Consider the following 20,116-nt stretch of genomic DNA (forward strand, 5'->3'; position numbering starts at 1 on the left):
CCAGTGCTCTTCCCAGAAGGTGCCCTCCTCAATACCCATCACCCACCCTCTCCTCCCTCCCACCCCCCATCAACCCTCAGTTTGTTCTCAGTTTTTAAGAGTCTCTTATGCTTTGGCTCTCTTCCACTCTAACCTCTTTTTTTTTTTAAAGCATTTTTAAAACCTGGTCCAGGCAACTATTGCTTGCCCCTCAACTTTGAACAAGTACAATGCTTTTTCTCCCCATCATTCAATAGTTCTAGTTTGTATCTTTAAGACGTTTCCAGAAAAATAATCAATATTAACTCAAACTTGTCTTCAATCATAGTTACAAACAAGGAATGTGAGAATATCACTGCAGGCCTTACTAAAATTTAAAAAAAAAAGATTTATATGCCAACAAATTAGATAACTTAGATGAAATTCCTACAAAGATAAAACTGCCACAACTGACTAAATGAATAGCATATCTGTATAGAACTGAACCTGATTCTGATCAGTTAAGATATATGTGATAAACCCTATAGCAACCAATAAGGAAATAACTGAAAAGATACAGGGACGCCTGGGTGGCTCAGTCAGTTGGGCGTCTGACTTTAGCTCAGGTTATGATCTGTGGTCTGTGGGTTTGAGCCCCATGTTGGACTCTGTGCTGACAGCTCAGTCTGGAGCCTGCTCCAGATTCTGTTTCTCCCTCTCTCTCTGCCCCTCACTGCTTATTCTCTCTCTCTCTCTCTTTCTCTCAAAAATAAATAAACATTAAAAAAAAAGATACAGTGAAAAATCACTGCAAATTTATAATGCTACATAGAATATACAAATTTAATACAAAATAAATCAGTTAGGAAGAAACAGATGAATAAAAGAGACATGAGACATATTAAAAATGTAAAATTACAGATGTAAACACATCTATATCAGCAATAACACTAAATGTGAATGGATTAAACAATCCAGCCAAAAGGCAGCAACTGTCAGGCTAGATTAAAAATAAGGTCCAGCTATATACTGTTTATTGAAGAAATAATTAAGATTCAAATGTAAAAACAGATGAAAACTAAAGAAAACCTCAAAAGACTGAGAGAAGATAAATCATCCAACCATCACCCATAAGAAAGGTGAAATGGCTATATTAATATGAGAAAACATAGACTTTAAACCAAAAATTAAAAAGTCACTAGGAATACAGTTTATAATGATATAAGGGTAAATCCAATAGAATGATATAACAATTATAAATACATATTCGCCTAACAACAGAGCCCCAAAATATGATGAAGCAAAAACTGGCAGAAATGAAAAAAGAAATAAACAGTTCAACAATAACAAATGGAGACTTCAATACCCTACTTTTTTTAAGTTTATTTATTTATCTGGAGAGAAAGTGTGAGCAGGGGAGGGGCAGAGAGACAGGAAGAGAATCCCAAGCAGACTGTGCTGCCAGCACACAGCCCACTGTGGGGCTCAATCCCATAAACCTCGAGATCATGACCTGAGCAGAAATCAAAAGTCGCTCAACTGACTGATCCACTAGGTGCCCCAACCCTACTTTCAATAATTAATAGAACAAGGTAGAAAATCAACAATGAAATAGAAGACTTTAACTATAAACCAATTAGACCTAACAGACATCTATAGACCACTTCCCCCATGACAGTGGACTATTCATTCTTCTCAAATGCACATGGAACATTCTCCAAAAATTGCAATGTTAGGCCGTAAAAAACACAATTTTTACAAAATGGAAATAATAAAAAAAACTTTTTGATCATTGAATGCAATGGGATGAAATTAGAAATCAATAGCAAAATGAAATTTGGAAAACTCAAAGATTTGTGAAAAATAAAAAAAAATAAAAAACACGGTCCTAAATAACCAGTGGATCAAAAGCAAATTTAAATACCTTGGGATGAATGAAAATGAAGGCACAGCATGCAAAAATTTATGAGATGTAGCTAATGCAGTGCTTAGCGATTTAAAGCTGTAAATGCTTATAATTAAAAAGTAAAAGTCTCAAATCAATAACCTCACCTTCCATTTTAAGACTCTAAAAAAGAGGTTCCTGGCTGACTCAGTTGGTTGAGCATCAGAGTTTGTCTCAGGTCATGATCTCAGGATCTGTGAGTTCAAGTCCCACATCAGGCTCTGTGCTAACAGCTCAGAGCCTGGAGCCTACTTTGGATTCTGTCTCCATCTGTCTCTGCCCCTCCCCTTCTCTCTCTCTCTTTCTCTCTCTCTCTCTCTCTCTGTCTCTGTCTCTCTCTCTCTCAAATATGAATAAAAATTAAAAAAAAATAAACTTAACAGAAGACTAAAGAAGAAGAATAAATTAAACCTAGAGCAAGCAGAAGGGAGAGTATAATAAATATTGGAGAAGAAATTCAATAGAGAATCAAAAAAGCAATAAATTTGGTGAAATTTGGGTTTAGGTTTTAACCAAAATTTGTTGCATGCACATACACACACATGCACATATAGTTTTAAAAGGACAAAGGAGCTCAACAAACATTTATCCAAAGATTTCAAATGACACATAAGCATACAAAAAGATACTAAGTAGCATTTGTCATTATGGAATTGCAAATTGAAACAATAAGATACCACTACATACCTTTAGAGTAGGTAACATCCCCACAAATTGACAATACCAACTATTGGCAAAGACCATGGAGCAATAGAAACTCTCATTATTGCTGGTGGGAATGCAAAATGCTACAGTCATTTTGAAAGACAGTTTGGAAGTTTCTTATAACAATATAGTACAATTGTACCATATAATCTGGCAGTTGCATTCTTAGGTGTTTAATTCAACTGACTTGAAAATGTTTGTTCACCCAAAAACCTACACACACATATTTATAGCACCTTTATTCATAATTGTCAAAAACTGGAAGCAACCAAGATATCTTTCAATAGGTAAATGGATATACTGTTGGATATCCACACAATATAGTATTAGCGATTTGAAAAAAACATCAAGCACAAAAAGACATGGATGAATTATAAATGCAAATTACTAAGTAAAAGAGACCTGCCTAGAGAAGCTACATACTCTGTCATCCCGATTATATGGCATTCTGGAAAAGACAAAACAATAAAGATTGTAAACAAATCAATGGTTTCCAGGAAGTTAGGGATGGTGGAGAGGCTTAAGAGGTAAAGCAGAGGGATTTTTAAACAGTGAAACCATACTATATGATACTCTGTGGTGAATACAAGACATTAGGCATTTGTCAAAAACCATAGAACTTTACATCACCCAGAACTTTACAACTTTAAACCTTGATGTATGCACATTTAAAAAATCAACAAAGTGGTTGGGGAATCTCAGGATGGAATTGGGAAGTTACAAAACAGTCTAAATATAGTACAATGTATAAAACATCACCGAAAGGAACAGGGAAATAAAGTGCTGACTTAAGTAAATTTTGAAATGAGTGGCATCTCTAAGACTAAAGACAAAGGAATTCTATATAATCATTGTAGTATTGTTGATAAAGTTGTTTCTTGTGTGGGTGTGGATTAATAGTTCAGGAATCACTGTTCATGTATATTAGAATTGAACAATTAAGTAAATGGATGCAAGTGATGGGAGCCAGGTGTCTCATTGGTGGAGTGAGAAGATACAGATAGGAGAGGGGAGTAGGCTAGAATGTTTCATGTGGTAATGGATTAGAGTTGGAGACATCAATATGGACTCACATTTAACTTACTGTAGATATATATGATTAAATATAAAAATATATGTGTGGAGGCTGGGGGCTTAGTATATTTGCACATGGGTTAGTCTACACAAATCTATGTCCTTGTTTTGTCAACTGAGAGGACCCAGTAACAATGAGCATATGCCACATCTAGATCTTGTATTCAAATACTATTCTCCAATGAAAGCAAACAGGGCCCCTTAGAGAATCACTGATCCTACAACTGATACTGGAGCAGGATTACACAAGATCAGCTTGCAGCATCAGGTATTGACAGAAAGTAAGAATGTGCTAAAAATAACAGTAATAATAATGAGAGTGTGTCAGAGGGATCCAGGAGCCAACTGAAAGAGCTCCCAAAGGTCAAAGCTGGAACAATCCAAACAACTAAATAAGGAAAATAGTATTGGATTACAGCCCCAAATAGAAAATAAATATCCATGAGTCCCTTCTGATATAAGTAGATAAATGGGGAAGACTAGACTAATCTCCCATGGAGAAACTTTCCAAATCACTCACGTAGATATTCCATTCTTAAGGAGGTGGAGTGTAATTCCCCACTCTTTAAGTGGGAACTGACCATAATGACTTTCTTCCAAAGAATACAACATGGGGGGTGGGGTGGGCGCGGGAATTAGCTTTAAATCTGACAAGTGAGAAATGTGATTACTAGCCAGGTGATCAAGGTTACTATCAACAGTGGTAAGTCATATTGATATACCTATTCTCGACATATGATGAGAATAGCACTTGACCTCTGTGTTCTTCTTCCCCAAAATATGACTCCAGTATAATCATGAGATGAATATCAGACTCAATATTCATCAATATTGAGTCAAGCATCAATATTGTCAAGCTCAATAGCAAGACATTTTACAAATTACCTGACTGGTACTCCTTAAAACTGTCAAGGTCATCAAAAACAAAGAAAATATGAGAAATTGCCATAGCCAGGAAGAGCCTGGCTCTTCTATGATTTTCTGGATGGGATTCTAGAACATAAAAATAACATTAATGAAAATCTGAGGAAGTCTGAATAAAATATGAACTTTTGTTAATAATAAAGTATTAATTTTTGGTTAATTAATCGTAACAAAGGTACCATCCTAATGAAAGATGTAACTTATAGGACTATGGTGCATGGGTTATACAGGAAATCTCTGTGCTGTCTACAATAATTCTAAAACTTCCAAAATGCTTATTTAAAACTAGTTAACAGTGTGCCTAGGTGGCTTAGTAAGTTAGGCGTCTGACTTCAGCTCAGGTCATGATCTCACAGTTTGTCGGTTCGAACCTCAACAAACTTGGGCTCTGTGCTGAGAGCTGGAAGCCTGGAGCCTGCTTGGGATTCTGTGTCTCCCTCTGCCTCTGCCCCTCCCTGGGTTGTTCTGTCTTTCTCTCAAAAGTAAATAAACATTAAAAAAAGTTATATAAATAATAAATAAGACTAGTTAGTAGTCCCTAATAGAGTTTCTGATTCACCAGGTTGTAAAATCTGGCAATCTCATTTCCGTAATTCTGCACCAGTTGCTAAAAAGGTACTGATATATCCAAATAGAAAGCCCTCTATCTTGGAACCTCCCGAAAGAAGACTGCCTTGATAAAAAAGTGTTTATTTTATTCTACCAGATCTGCTCCCCCATCCCACCTACCCTAATGTTTGCCTTCAACCTTTCCTGGTACTTTTTGTCATTACTATCTTTTATCCCACATTCATTTAGGCAATGCAGCTATCCAAAAACAAAACTGGAATATTAATAGTTAATTCCATTATATGAAATATATTACTTTTTCTAATTAGTGGGAGAGACATAAAACACCCTAAGGGAAATCCAGAATTTGAGAATTTTCAATAATCACTCCAGAATATAGAAATTCTGAACTTGCTAATAGGAAATAATGTAACTGCCTTTGATAAAAACCCATTACAAAGTGGAAATTGAAAAGTCAGCAGTTTCATCAATATGCCCTTAATTCTACACCTGTAAAGAAATTTTAATGCTTCACAGGGGTCTTGAAGTCAAACCACACCCCTGCCTGCTGTCATGTACTGTCTATAAGTGAATTTTACCAAGTAAGAAAAAAAAGCAAATAGAAAATAAAAACAAGCTATTAAAAATGACAACAGTGGGAAATGAAAAATATCTTAGTCTTAATGAAAAAGCATACTTTTAAAACTTACCCACTGTAGCATCAAGTAGAAGATACCATGAAACTGTTTCCATCCTCAATAGAATGCAAAAAGATATGACTTCCATCAAATAGAAGCAGAAAGCTCAGAGAAGAGAACAGAATGAGATGACAAGATAAATGTAAAAATAACAGGAAGAGGAGGAAAGATGAAGGAAATTATATAAGAAAGAATTGTAAAATACCTAAGAATGTACCAATAAAATTAAAATCCATACTTATAAAGGCAGATATAAAAGGTCACAAATCATAAGCCTCTGCCAAAATTGTAGTTCAAACTACAAGTCATACATTTCAACAGAATTTATTGAGAATTTGTATCAAGAGATGTTTTTCACAAATGTTTTTTCAGAAAAAAAGCATTTGCAGCAAACAAAAATACTGGGCCAAAAATATAGAAGGTAAGTAATTATTTATAAATGCTTATAAAAACAATATCCAGATGAAGTACAGTTCTGTTTAGAGAGGTGTATAATCTGCAACTTTCACCATGAAATTGAATTTTCTGACAGTATGTTTGTCAAAAGGTGTCTTAGAATTTTATTTAACTATAATGGTTTTCTATTATTTCCTATGAACTGTAACTGCTTACTTCAAGGCTATCCTTGCTGTAATTTTTTATATGTTTGCTGTCAGAAATTATGTTTACTTAATGTATATTTGTTATACAATTTACACATAATTATTAACTTTAATTTTCACTCAGTAAGTATGGCTTTCCTGATTTTATTATAATTAATGTAACTTATTTAAATAATGTATAGCACATTTCAGAGTTAGCGAATCCATCTCTAGGATTTTGCCAGAAAAAAATAAAGGGAAATTAGAGCAAAATTATTTTTAAAATTGAATGCAGGAAATTTGCCTCTTATCTATGAGAGAAAAAATAGAACAGTGAAATCAATCAGTTATATGAAGGGAAAACATGAAATTAATTCAGTATAAAAAGGCAAATAAATGAAAATTAAGAGATTTCACACAAGATATACAAATATAGATACAAAATTTAAAATATTTTCATTTCTTAATAAAGTCTAAAAGCAAATGAAATTAAAGTTTTTATAAAACATGTTATGTATTATTTTCATTTATATAAAAAGAACTTTTTTGTGACAGGGCTTACAGTGTTTCAATCAATATACTAGCAAAATAATTAAAAATACCTATCCAAGAAATTTTAAAGTTAGATTAGCTTTCTTTTTTATTTTCAAACTAAAACATGTTATTAACAAGTCAACGGTACAGAAAATCATAAACAAAAAATAAAATTTTATTCCAAAAATACTTATTATTAATCTTGTACTGTCTGTATATTTTGATGAATTTCTATGTATACCCTAACATAACTAACATATTTCCCAATTAAGATAATAGCACATTCCTTGGGCTACGTTAACCACTATTTTTAAATTAGCAAAACATCATGAACATGTTTCTATTTTAGTACCTAATAGAATTAATGTCAGTGTTTGATACTCTTATGGCTATTAGATTGTAGGGTCTTCTGCACTTTTTTGCCATCTTAAACAGTACTGTAATATACAGTGTGTGAGAATGTATAAAGTGATGAAGAAACATGGTGTTGAGGAATGGTGGGTAATATATATGTGTACATAAATTCATTGTAAATTTTATAGAATGTGAGATGAGGGTGTTGACAAATGTAAAAAAATAAATTGTAACGGGACACCTGGGTGGCTCAGTGATTAGGCATCTGACTCTTGATTTTGGTTCATGTCATGATCTCGTGGTTGGTTCTCTTGAGCTCTGAGTCCGGCTCTGTGCACAATGCAGAGCCTGCCTGGGATTCTCTCTCTCCCTCTCACTCTGCCCCTCCCCCACTCACACACACTAGCACTCTCTCTCAAAAAATATAAATAAACATTTTAAAAAATATTTAGAAAAATAAGTTACAACCAAGTAGTGAAAATATTATCTGCTGTAAAATTGAACAATACCAAAAAAGACTGAAAGTCTCACTCATGTTAATCTTGGGTGTAATTATTTCCACTTTATTTTTATTTTTATGCATCAATAAGTAACCATAATCCCCTTACCTAGCTTTGTAGAATGATAAATTAAACTCTAATTTGGAAATCCTGAATCTTAGATCTAGTAGTTCTATATGACTTACCCATGCCAAAGAAGTTCTATTTCTTCGATTTAGTAAAAATCATAATTTAAAATGTGTTCAGTTGCAGTCATTGCAAAATTTACTTCCTGGGGAGGCATTTTATTCTGAAGGAATTATAATCACTTTTTTCAAATAACCGATTAGGCACTATTTCATCTTCATGAGAAATACAGGGGCTGCCTTATTAAACCATTTTTGAAAATGAGAGCCAAAGTGAGCTGAAAGTGAAGTGATTCTGCAGTTCTGAAGTACTTTATGTTTTGAAATTAAAGGTTCTCTAAACCTGCTTTTTTTGCACTTCATTAAGCATTTGGAGAATAATTATAATGCATGTTTTAAATTAACTTTCTAGGTTCATATCAATTTTTGATTGTGGCATTCAGGCAGAATGTGTTAAATTGCTCCAGCTCCAATCTCAAGACCTTCTCATTTCATCAAAACAAATATATAATTAGTTATCAAGAAATACTTAGAGTGTAGAGATGTTTAGAGACAGACCTTAAGACATATATTTTTTCTGTTTGGACAATTTGAGTCAACAGATGAAACGTGATGCTTTATGCTACAGAGATAGTCAATTAATGAAATAATCCTTCTATTTAGGTAATTAATAAATATTGGGAGGAGTACATTTATAACAAAAATCTTCAGTTGTTTGCATTAATACTAATTTCTTTCTGACATAGTTTAAAGAGTCAGCTATCTATGTTGAAATTTGATGCACTTTAAACTCAGAAGCTTATATGCTTGTCATAACAATAAAGATAGTGCATTTAAATATTTTATAATTAAATAAAGGTTGAATTTGAGCTTGGCTTATAAAATCTTTAGGCAAATAACCTTATTAAGTAACTCTCAATAATGGTGCACATTTAAAAAGAGCTTCTAATATGTGAAAAAATTAAAAATCAGAAACGTTTATAAACATTTTTGAAATTACCACTATTATTTATGATTATAATTTTATCTATAGTTTATCCTTAAGGTTAAAAATAAAAAGTAAATGTTTTCTTTTAGCATATTGATTTTTAAATAGTGAGAAAGTAAAATCTTCAAAATGGTTGGACATAGGAGCATACCTGAGCTGCAAAGGCCAAGATAGATAACATTAATACTGTGGTTATATTAATGCTTGTATTTTTTCCCTCTAGACCTTACATTGCTTATTTAAATAATTGTATAGTTGTCTATTAGCCATATAATGTTATTCTTCAAGTATTTATTATTGAATTAATATGTTGCTATGAAAACCAAAAAATAACTTTAGTTAAATTTCAAAAGTTTAATTACAAATAATTGAAATGAGAAGGTAAGCACACTCACAGATTCTTCCTTTTATTTATGTTTTTAAATTTATATCCAACTTAGCATACAGCAATGATTTCCCATTTAGCCCATCCCCCCTCCCACAACCCCTCCAGTAACCCTCTGTTTGTTCTCCATATTTAAGAGTCTCTTATGTTTTCCCCGTCCCTGTTTTTATATTATTTTTGCTTCCCTTCCCTTATATTTATCTGTTTTGTATCTTAAAGTCCTCAGGTGAGTGAAGTCATATATTAGTCTTTCTCTGACTGACTAACTTCACTTAGCATAATACCCTATAGTTCCATCCACGTATTTGCAAATGGCAAGATTTCATTCTTTTTAATTGTCGAGTAATACTCCATTGTATATATATACCACATCTTCTTTATTCATCCACCGATGGAAATTTTGGCTCTTTCCACACTTTGACTATTGTTTATAGTGCTGCTATAAACACTGGGGTACCTGTGCCCCTTCAAAACAACATACCTGTATCCCTTGGATAAACATCTAGTGGTGCAATTGCTGGGTCATACGATAGTTCTATTTTTAATTTTTTGAGGAACTTCCATACTGTCTTCCAAGTGGCTGCATCAGTTTGCATTCCCACCAGCAGTGCAAAAGAGATCCTCTTTCTCTGCATCCCCACCAACATCTGTTGTTGCCTGAGTTGTTAATGTTAGCCATTCTGACAGGTATGAGGTGGTATCTCATTGTGGTTTTGATTTGTATTTCCCTGATGATGAGTGATGTGGAGCATTTTTTCATGTGTTGGTTGGCCATCTGGATGTCTTCTTTGGAGAAGTGTCTATTCATGTCTTTTGCCCATTTCTTCACTGGATTATTTGTATTTTTGGGTGTTGAGTTTGATAAGTTCTTTGTAGGTTTTAGATACTAACCCTTTATCTGATATGTAATTTGCAAATATATTTTACCATTCTGTAAGTTGCCTTTTAGTTTTTCTCATTGTTTATTTCACTGTGCAGAAGCTTTTTATTTTGATGAGGTCCCAATAGTCCATTTTGCTTTTGTTTCCCTTGCCTCCAGAGACATGCTGAGTAAGAAGTTGCTGCAGCCACGGTCAAAGAAGTTTTTGTCTGCTTTCTCCTCGAGGATTTTGATGGCTTCCTGTCTTACATTGGGGTCTTTCATCCATTTTGAGTTTATTTTTGTGTATGGTGTAAGAAAGTGGTCCAGGTTCATTCTCCTGCATGTCACTGTCCAGTTTTCCCAGCACCACTTGCTGAAGAGACTGTATTTATTCCATTGGATATTCTTTCCTGCTTTCTGAAAGATTAGTTGGCTATACATTTGTGGGTCCATTTCTGGGTTCTCTATTCCCTTCCACTGACCTGAGTGTCTGTTTTTGTGCCAGTACCATACTGTCTTGATGATTACAGCTTTGTAATACTGCTTGAAGTCCAGGATTGTGATGCCTCCTGCTTCAGTTTTCTATTTCAAGATTGCTTTGGCTATTTGGGGTCATTTCTGGTTCCATACAAATTTTAGGATTGTTTGTTCTAGCTCAGTGAAGAATGCTGGTGTTATTTTGATAGGAATTGCATTTAATATGTAGATTGCTTTGGGCAGCATTGACATTTTTAACAATATTTTTTCTTACCCAGGAGCATGGAATATTTTTCCATTTTTCTGTGTCTTCTTCAATTTCTTTCATAAGCTTTCTATAATTTTCAGTGTATAGATTTTTCACCTCTTTGGTTATATTTATTCCTAGGTATTTTATGGGTTTTGGTGTAAGTATAAATGAAATTCATTCCTTGATTTCTCTTTCTGTTGCTTCATTATTGGTGTCTAGGAATGCAACCGCTTTCTGTGCATTGATTTTATATCCTGCAAGTTTGCTGAATTCATGGATCAGTTCCAGCAGTTTTTTGGTAGAATCTTTTAGGTTTTCCATATAGAGTATCATGTCATCTGTGAAGACTGTAAGTTTGACCTCCTCCTGGCCTATTTGGACACCTTTTATTTCTTTATCCAAGGGATACAGGTATTGCTGAGGCTAAGACTTCCAGTACTATGTTGAATAACAGTGGTGAGAGTGAACATCCCTGTCTTGTTCCTGACCTTAGGGGGAAAGCTCTCAGTTTTTCCCCCTTGAGGATAATAGTAGCATTGGGTCTTTCATATATGGCCTTTATGATCTCAGGATATGATTCTTCTGTCCCTACTTTCTTGAGGGTTTTTATCAAGAAAGGATGCTGTAATTTGTCAAATGCTTTCTCTGAATCTATTGAGAGGATTATGTGGTTCTTGTCCTTCCTTTTATTGATGTGATGAATCACATTGATTATTTTGCAGATATTGAAGCAGCCCTGCACCCCAGGTATAAATCCCACTTTGTCGTGGTGAATAACTTTTTTAATGTAGTGTTGGACCCGGTTGACTAATATCTTGTTGAGGATTTTTGCATCCATGTTCATCAGGGAAATTGGTCTATAGTTCCCCTTTTCAGTGGGGTCTTTGTCTGGTTTTGGAATGAAGGTAATACTGGCTTCATATAAAGAGTTTGGAAGTTTTCCTTCCATTTCTATTTTTTTGGAATAGCTTCATGAGAATAGGGGTTAAATGTTTGGTAGAATTCCTTAAATGTTTGGTAGAATTCCCCTGGAAAGCCATCTCGACCTGGATTCTTATTTTGGGGGGAGATTTTTGATTACTAATTCAATTTCCTTACTGATTATGGGTCTGTTCAAATTTTCTATTTCTTCCTGCTTCAGTTTTGCTAGTTTATATTTTTCTAGTAATTTGTCCATTTCTTCCAGATTGCCACTTTATTGGCATATAATTGTTCATAATATTCTCTTATTGTTGTTTTTATTACTGCTGTGTTGGTTGTGATCTCTCCTCTTTCACTATTGATTTTATTTGTTTGGGTCCTTTCCTCTTTCTTTTTGATCAAAGTGGCTAGTGGTTTATCAATTTTGTTAATTCTTTCAAAAAACCAGCTTCTGGTTTCATTGATCTATTTTACTGTTTTGTTTTTTTTTAATTCAATAGCATTTATTTCTGCTCTAATATTTATTATTTCCTGTCTTTTGCTGGTTTGGGATTTTATTTGATGTTTTTTTTTCCCATCTCTTTAAAGTGTAAGGTTAGGTTGTGTGTCTGAGACCTTTCTTCCTTCTTTAGGAAGGCCTGGATTGCTATGTACTTTTCTCTTATGACTGCTTTTGCTGCGTGCAAGAGGTTTGGGGCTGTGGTGTTATCATTTTCAATGGCTTCCATGTACTTTTTAATTTCCTCTTTAACTTCTTGGTTAGCCCATTCATTCCTTAGTAACATGTTCTTTACTCTCCAAGTATTTGTTACCTTTCCAAATTTTTTCTTGTGGTTGATTTCGAGTTTCATAGCATTGAGGTCTGAAAATATGCACCATATGATCTCGATCTTTTTGTACTTGTTGAGGGCTGATTTATCCCAGTATATGATCTATTCTGGAGAATGTTCCATGTGCACTGGAGAAGAATGTATATTCCACTGCTTTAGGATGAAATGTTCTGAGTATATCTGTTAAGTCCATCTGGTCCAGTGTGTCATTCAAAGTCTTTGCTTCCTTCTTGATTTCCTGTTTAGATTATCTGTCCATTGCTGTGAGTGGGGTATTGAAGTCTCCTCCTATTATGGTATTATTATCAATGAGTTTCTTTATGTTTGTGATTAATTGATTTATACATTTGGGTGTTTCCACATTTGGGGCATAAATTTTTACAATTATTAGACCTTCTTGGTAGATAGACACCTTAATTATGATATAATGGCCTTATTCATCTCTTCTTACAGTCTTTATTTTTTTCTCTTTTTTCTTTTTATTTCTTTTCCTTTATTTTATTTATTTATTTCAATATATGAAGTTTATTGTCAAATTGGTTTCCATACAACACCCAGTGCTCATCCCAAAATATGTCCTCCTCAATACTCATCACCCACCCTCCCCTTGCTCCCACCCCCGATCAACCCTCAGTTTGTTCTCAGTTTTTAACAGTCTCTTATGCTTTGGCTCTCTTACATTCTAACCTCTTTTTTTTTCCTTCCCCTCCCCCATGGGTTTCTGTTAAGTTTCTCAGGATCCACATAAGAGTGAAAACATATGGTATCTGTCTTTCTCTGTATGGCTTATTTCACTTAGCATCACACTCTCCAGTTCCATCCACGTTGCTACAAAGGGCCATATTTCATTCTTTCTCATTGCCATGTAGTACTCCATTGTGTATATAAACCACAATTTCTTTATCCACTCATCAGTTGATGGACATTTAGGCTCTTTCCATAATTTGGCTATTGTTGTGAGTGCTGCTATAAACATTGGGGTACAAGTGCCCCTATGCATCAGTACTCCTGTATCCCTTGGGTAAATTCCTAGCAGTGCTGTTGCTGGGTCATAGGGTAGGTCTATTTTTAATTTTTTGAGGAACCTACACACTGTTTTCCAGAGTGACTGCACCAATTTGCATTCCCACCAACAGTGCAAGAGGGTTCCCGTTTCTCCACATCCTCTCCAGCATCTATAGCCTCCTGATTTTTTCATTTTGGCCACTCTGACTGGCGTGAGGTGATATCTGAGTGTGGTTTTGGTTTGTATTTCCCTGATAAGGAGTGACGCTGAACATCTTTTCATGTGCCTGTTGGCCATCCGGATGTCTTCTTTAGAGAAGTGTCTATTCATATTTTCTGCCCATTTCTTCACTGGGTTATTTGTTTTTCAGGTGTGGAGTTTGGTGAGCTCTTTGTAGATTTTGGATACTAGCCCTTTGTCCGATATGTCATTTGCAAATATTTTTTCCCATTCTGTTGGTTAGTTTTGTTGGTTTTTTACATTGCTGTGCAAAAGCTTTTTATCTTCATAAGGTCCCAGTAGTTCATTTTTGCTTTTAATTCCCTTGCCTTTGGGGATGTGTCAAGTAAGAAATTGCTACGGCTGAGGCCAGAGAGGTCTTTTCCTGCTTTCTCCTCTAGGGTTTTGATGGTTTCCTGTCTCACATTCATGTCCTTTATCCATTTGAGTTTATTTTTGTGAATGGTGTGAGAAAGTGGTCTAGTTTCAATCTTCTGCATGTTGCTGTCCGGTTCTCCCAGCACCATTTGTTAAAGAGACTTTCTTTTTTTTTTTTTTTCAACGTTTTTATTTTTTATTTTTGGGACAGAGAGAGACAGAGCATGAACGTGGGAGGGGCAGAGAGAGAGGGAGACACAGAATCGGAAACAGGCTCCAGGCTCTGAGCCATCAGCCCAGAGCCTGACGCGGGGCTCGAACTCACGGACCGCGAGATCGTGACCTGGCTGAAGTCGGACGCTTAACCGACTGCGCCACCCAGGCGCCCCAAAGAGACTGTCTTTTTTTCCATTGGATGTTCTTTCCTGCTTTGTCAAAGATTAGTTGGCCATACGTTTGTGGGTCTAGTTCTGGGTTTCTATTCTATTCCATTGGTCTATGTGTCTGTTTTTGTGCCAATACCATGCTGTCTTGATGATGACAGCTTTGTAGTAGAGGCTAAAGTCTGGGATTGTGATGCCTCCTGCTTTGGTCTTCTTCTTCAAAATTACTTGGGCTATTCAGGGCCTTTTGTGGTTCCATATGAATTTTAGGATTGCTTGATCTAGCTTCGAGAAGAATGCTGGTGCAATTTTGATTGGGATTGCATTGAATGGGTAGATAGCTTTGGGTAGTATTGACATTTTGACAATATTTATTCTTCCAACCCATGAGCACGGAATGTTTTTCCACATCTTTATATCTTCTTCAATTTCCTTCATAAGCTTTCTATAGTTTTCAGCATAGAGATCTTGTATATCTTTGGTTAGATTTATTACTAGGTACTTTATGCTTCTTGGTGCAATTGTGAATGGGATCAGTTTCTTTATTTGTCTTTCTGTTGCTTCATTATTAGTATATAAGAATGCAACTGATTTCTGTACATTGATTTTGTATCCTGCAACTTTGTTGAATTCATGTATCAGTTCTAGTAGACTTCTGGTGGAGTCTATCGGATTTTCCATGTATAATATCATGTCATCTGCAAAAACTGAAAGCTTGACTTCATCTTTGCCAATTTTGATGCCTTTGATTTCCTTTTGTTGTCTGATTGCTGATGCTAGAACTTCCAACACTATGTTAAACAACAGCGGTGAGAGTAGACATCCCTGTCGTGTTCCTGATTTGAGGGAAAAAGCCCTCAGTTTTTCCCCATTGAGGATGATGTTAGCTGTGAGCTTTTCATAAATGGCTTTTATGATCTTTAAGTATGTTCCTTCTATCCCAACTTTTCGAGGGTTTTTATTAAGAAAGGGTGCTGGATTTTGTCGAAGGCCTTTTCTGCATCAATTGACAGGATCATATGGTTCTTATCTTTTCTTTTATTAATGTGATGTATCACATTGATTGATTGAATGTTGAACCAGCCCTGCATCCCAGGAATGAATCCCACTTGATCATGGTGAATAATTCTTTTTATATGCTGTTGAATAAGATTTGCTAGTATCTTATTGAGAATTTTTGCATCCATATTCATCAGGGATATTGGCCTGTAGTTCTCTTTTTTTACTGGGTCTCTGTCTGGTTTAGGAATCAAAGTAATACTGGCTTCATAGAATGAGTCTGGAAGTTTTCCTTCCCTTTCTATTTCTTGGAATAGCTTGAGAAGGATAGGTATTATTTCTGCTATAAACGTCTGGTAGAACTCCCCTGGGAAGCCATCTGGTCCTGGACTCTTATTTGTTGGGAGATTTTTGATAACCGATTCAATTTCTTCGCTGGTTATGGGTCTGTTCAAGCTTTCTATTTCCTCCTGATTGAGTTTTGGAAGCGTGTGGGTGTTCAGGAATTTGTCCATTTCTTCCAGGTTGTCCAGTTTGTTGGCATATAATTTTTCATAGTATTCCCTGATAATTGCTTGTATCTCTGAGGGATTGGCTTTAATAATTCCGTTTTCATTCATGATTTTATCTATTTGGGTCATCTCCCTTTTCTTTTTGAGAAGCCTGGCTAGAGGTTTATCAATTTTGTTTATTTTTTCAAAAAACGAACTCTTGGTTTCATTTATCTGCTCTACAGTTGTTTTAGATTCTATATTGTTTATTTCTGCTATGATCTTTAGTATTTCTCTTCTTCTGCTGGGTTTAGTCTGCCTTGGCTGTTCTGCTTCTATTTCCTTAGGTGTGCTGTTAGATTTTGTATTTGGGATTTTTCTTGTTTCTTGAGATAGGCCTGGATTGCAATGTATTTTCCTCTCAGGACTGCCTTCGCTGCATCCCAAAGCATTTGGATTGTTGTATTTTCATTTTCGTTTGTTTCCATATATTTTTTTAATTTCTTCTCTAATTGCCTGGTTGACCCATTCATTCATTAGTAGGATGTTCTTTAACCTCCATGCTTTTGAAGGTCTTCCAGACTTTTTCCTGTGGTTGATTTCAAGCTTCATAGCATGTGGTCCAAAAGTATGCATGGTATGATTTCAATTCTTGTATACTTATGAAGGGATGTTTTGTGACCCAGTATGTGATCTATCTGGGAGAATGTTCCATGTGCACTCGAGAAGAAAGTATATTCTGTTGTTTTGGGATGCAGAGTTCTAAATATATCTGTCAAGACCATCTGATCCAATGTATCATTCAGGGCCCTTGTTTCTTTATTGACCGTGTGTCTAGATGATCTATCCATTTCTGTAAGTGGGGTGTTAAAGTCCCCTGCAATTACCACATTCTTATCAATAAGGTTGCTTATGTTTGTGAGTACTTGTCTTATATATTTGGGGGCTCCGGTATTCGGCGCATAGACATTTATAATTGTTAGCTCTTCCTGATGGATAGACCCTGTGATTATTATATAATGCCCTTCTTCATCTCTTGTTACAGCCTTTAATTTAAAGTCTATTTTGTCTGATATAAGTATGGCTACTCCAGCTTTCTTTTGGCTTCCAGTCGCATGATAAATAGTTCTCCATCCCCTCACTCTCAATCTGAAGGTGTCCTCAGGTCTAAAATGAGTCTCTTGTAGACAGCAAATAGATGGGTCTTGTTTTTTTATCCATTCTGATACCCTATATCTTTTGGTTGGTGCATTTAGTCCATTTACATTCAGTGTTATTATAGAAAGATATGGGTTTAGAGTCATTGTGATGTCTGTAGGTTTCATGCTTGTAGCGATGTCTCTGGTACTTTGCCTCACAGGATCCCCCTTAGGATCTCTTGTAGGGCTGGTTTAGTGGTGACGAATTCCTTCAGTTTTTGTTTGTTTCAGAAGACGTTTATCTCTCCTTCTATTCTAAATGACAGACTTGCTGGATAAAGGATTTTCGGCTGCATATTTTTTTCTGTTAATCACATTGAAGATCCTCTGCCATTCCTTTCTGGTCTGCCAATTTTCAGTAGAGAGATCAGCCATGAGTCTTATACGTCTCCCTTTATATGTTAGAGCACGTTTATCCCTAGCTGCTTTCAGAATTTTCTCTTTATCCTTGTATTTTGCCAGTTTCACTATGATATGTCATGCAGAAGATCGATTCAAGTGACGTCTGAAGGGAGTTCTCTGTGCCTCTTGGATTTCAATGCCTTTTTCCTTCCCCCATTTCAGGGAAGTTCTCAGCTATGAGTTCTTCAAGTACACCTTCAGCACCTTTCCCTCTCTCTTCCTCCTCTGGAATACCAATTATGCGTAGATTATTTCTCTTTAGTGCATCACTTAGTTCTCTAATTTTCCCCTCATACTCCTGGATTTTTTTTATCTCTGTTTTTCTCAGCTTCTTCTTTTTCCTTAATTTTATCTTCTAGTTCACCTATGTCTCCTCTACCTCTTCATTCCGAGCCGTAGTTGTCTCCATTTTATTTTGCAGATTATTGATAGCATTTTTTAGCTCCTCCTGGCTGTTCCTTAGTCCCTTGATCTCTGTAGCAAGAGATTCTCTGCTGTCCTTTATACTGTTTTCAAGCCCAGCGGTTAATTTTATGACTATTATTCTAAATTCACTTTCTGTTATATTGTTTAAATCATTTTTGATCAGTTCATTAGCTGTTGTTATTTCCTGGATGTTCTTCTGAGGGGAATTCTTCTGTTTCGTCATTTTTGATAGTCCCTGGAGTGGTGCGGGACTGTGGGCCACTTCCCCTGTGCTGTCTTGAATAACTGGAGTTGGTGGGCAGGGCCGCAGTCAGACCTGATGTCTGCCCCCAGCCCACCGCTAGGGCCACAGTCAGACTGGTGTGTGCCTTCTCTTCCCCTCTCCTAGGAGCAGGATTCACTCCGGGGTGGTGTGGCCCATCTGGGCCACTTGCTCACTGCCAGGCTTGTGGTGCTGGGGATCTGGCGTATTAACTGTGGTGGATCAGCAAGGTGCACAGGGGCGGGAGGGGCAGGCTAAGCTCGCTTTTCCTTCAGAGATCCGCTTCAGGAGGGGCCTTGCGGCACCAGGAGGGAGTCAGACCCGCAGGAGGGTTGGATCCACAGAAGCACAGCGTTGGGTGTTTGTACGGTGCAAGCAAGTTCCCTGGCAGGAACTGGTTCCCTTTGGGATTTTGGCTGGGGGATGGGCAAGGAGATGGTGCTGGGGAGTGCCTTTGTTCCCCGCCAAGCTGAGCTCTGTTGTACAGGGCTCAACAACTCTCCCTCCCATTGTCCTCTAGCCCTCCCGTTCTCTGAGCAGAGCTGTTAGCTTATAACCTTCCAGATGTTAAGTCCCGCTTGCTGTTGGAACACACTCCGTCTGGCCCCTCCGCTTTTGCAAGCCAGACTCGGGGGCTTTGCTTGGCCAGCAGGCTGCCCCTCAGCCCCGGCTCCCTCCCACCAGTCCGTGTAGTGCTCACCACCTCTCCGCCCTTCCTACCCTCTTCTGTGGGCCTCTCGTCTGCGCTTGGCATCGGAGACTCCATTCTGCTAGTCTGGAAGTTTTCTGGGTTATTTAGGCAGGTGTAGGTGGAATCTAAGTGATCAGCAGGACGCGCGGTGAGCCCAGTGCCCTCCAGCGCCGCCTTCTTCCCAGGATACTTCTGGACTGCAAAAATCACAGTCTTTATTTTAAAGTCTAGATTGGCTGATATAAGTATGGCTACTCCGGCTTTCTTTTATCAACCATTAGCATGATAGATGGTTCTCCATCCCCTTACTTTCAATCTGAAGCTGTCTTTAGGTCTAAAGTTGATCTCTTGTAATCAGCATATTAGATGAATCTTGTTTTCTTATCCATTCTGTTAACCTATGTCTTTTGATTGGAGCATTTAGTCCATTGACATTTAGAGTGAGTACTGAAAGATATTAATTTATTGCCATTATGTTGCTTGTAGAGTTGGAGTTTCTGGTGTTCCAGTATTCTCTGGTCCTTTCTAGTCTTTGTTGCTTTTGGTTTTTGTTTTTTTTTTTTTTTTTTTGTCTTTTCTCTCCTCAGAGAGTCCCCCTTCAAATATCTTGCAGGGCTGTTGCAGTGACCACAAACTCCGTTAATTTTTGTTTTCTGGTAAACTTTTAATCTCTCCTTCTATTTTGAATGACAGCCTTGCTGGGTAAAGAATTCTTGGCTGTATATTTTTCCAATTTAGCACATTGAATATATCCTGCCACTCCTTTCTGGCCTGCCACGTTTCTATGGATAGGTCTGCTGCAAACCTGATCTGTCTTCCCTTGTAGGTTAAGGACTTTTTTCCCTTTCTGCTTTCATGATTCTTTCCTTGCCTGAGTATTTTGTGAATTTGACTATGATATGCTTTGTTGATAGTCAGTTTTTGTTGAATCTAATGGGAGTCCTCTGTGGTTCCTGGATTTTGATGTCTGGCACACTCACAGAATCTTAAAGTTTATTTT

This window comes from Prionailurus bengalensis, chromosome D4 (assembly GCF_016509475.1).
Source record: "Prionailurus bengalensis isolate Pbe53 chromosome D4, Fcat_Pben_1.1_paternal_pri, whole genome shotgun sequence".
In the NCBI taxonomy this organism is placed as follows: Eukaryota; Metazoa; Chordata; class Mammalia; order Carnivora; family Felidae; genus Prionailurus; species Prionailurus bengalensis.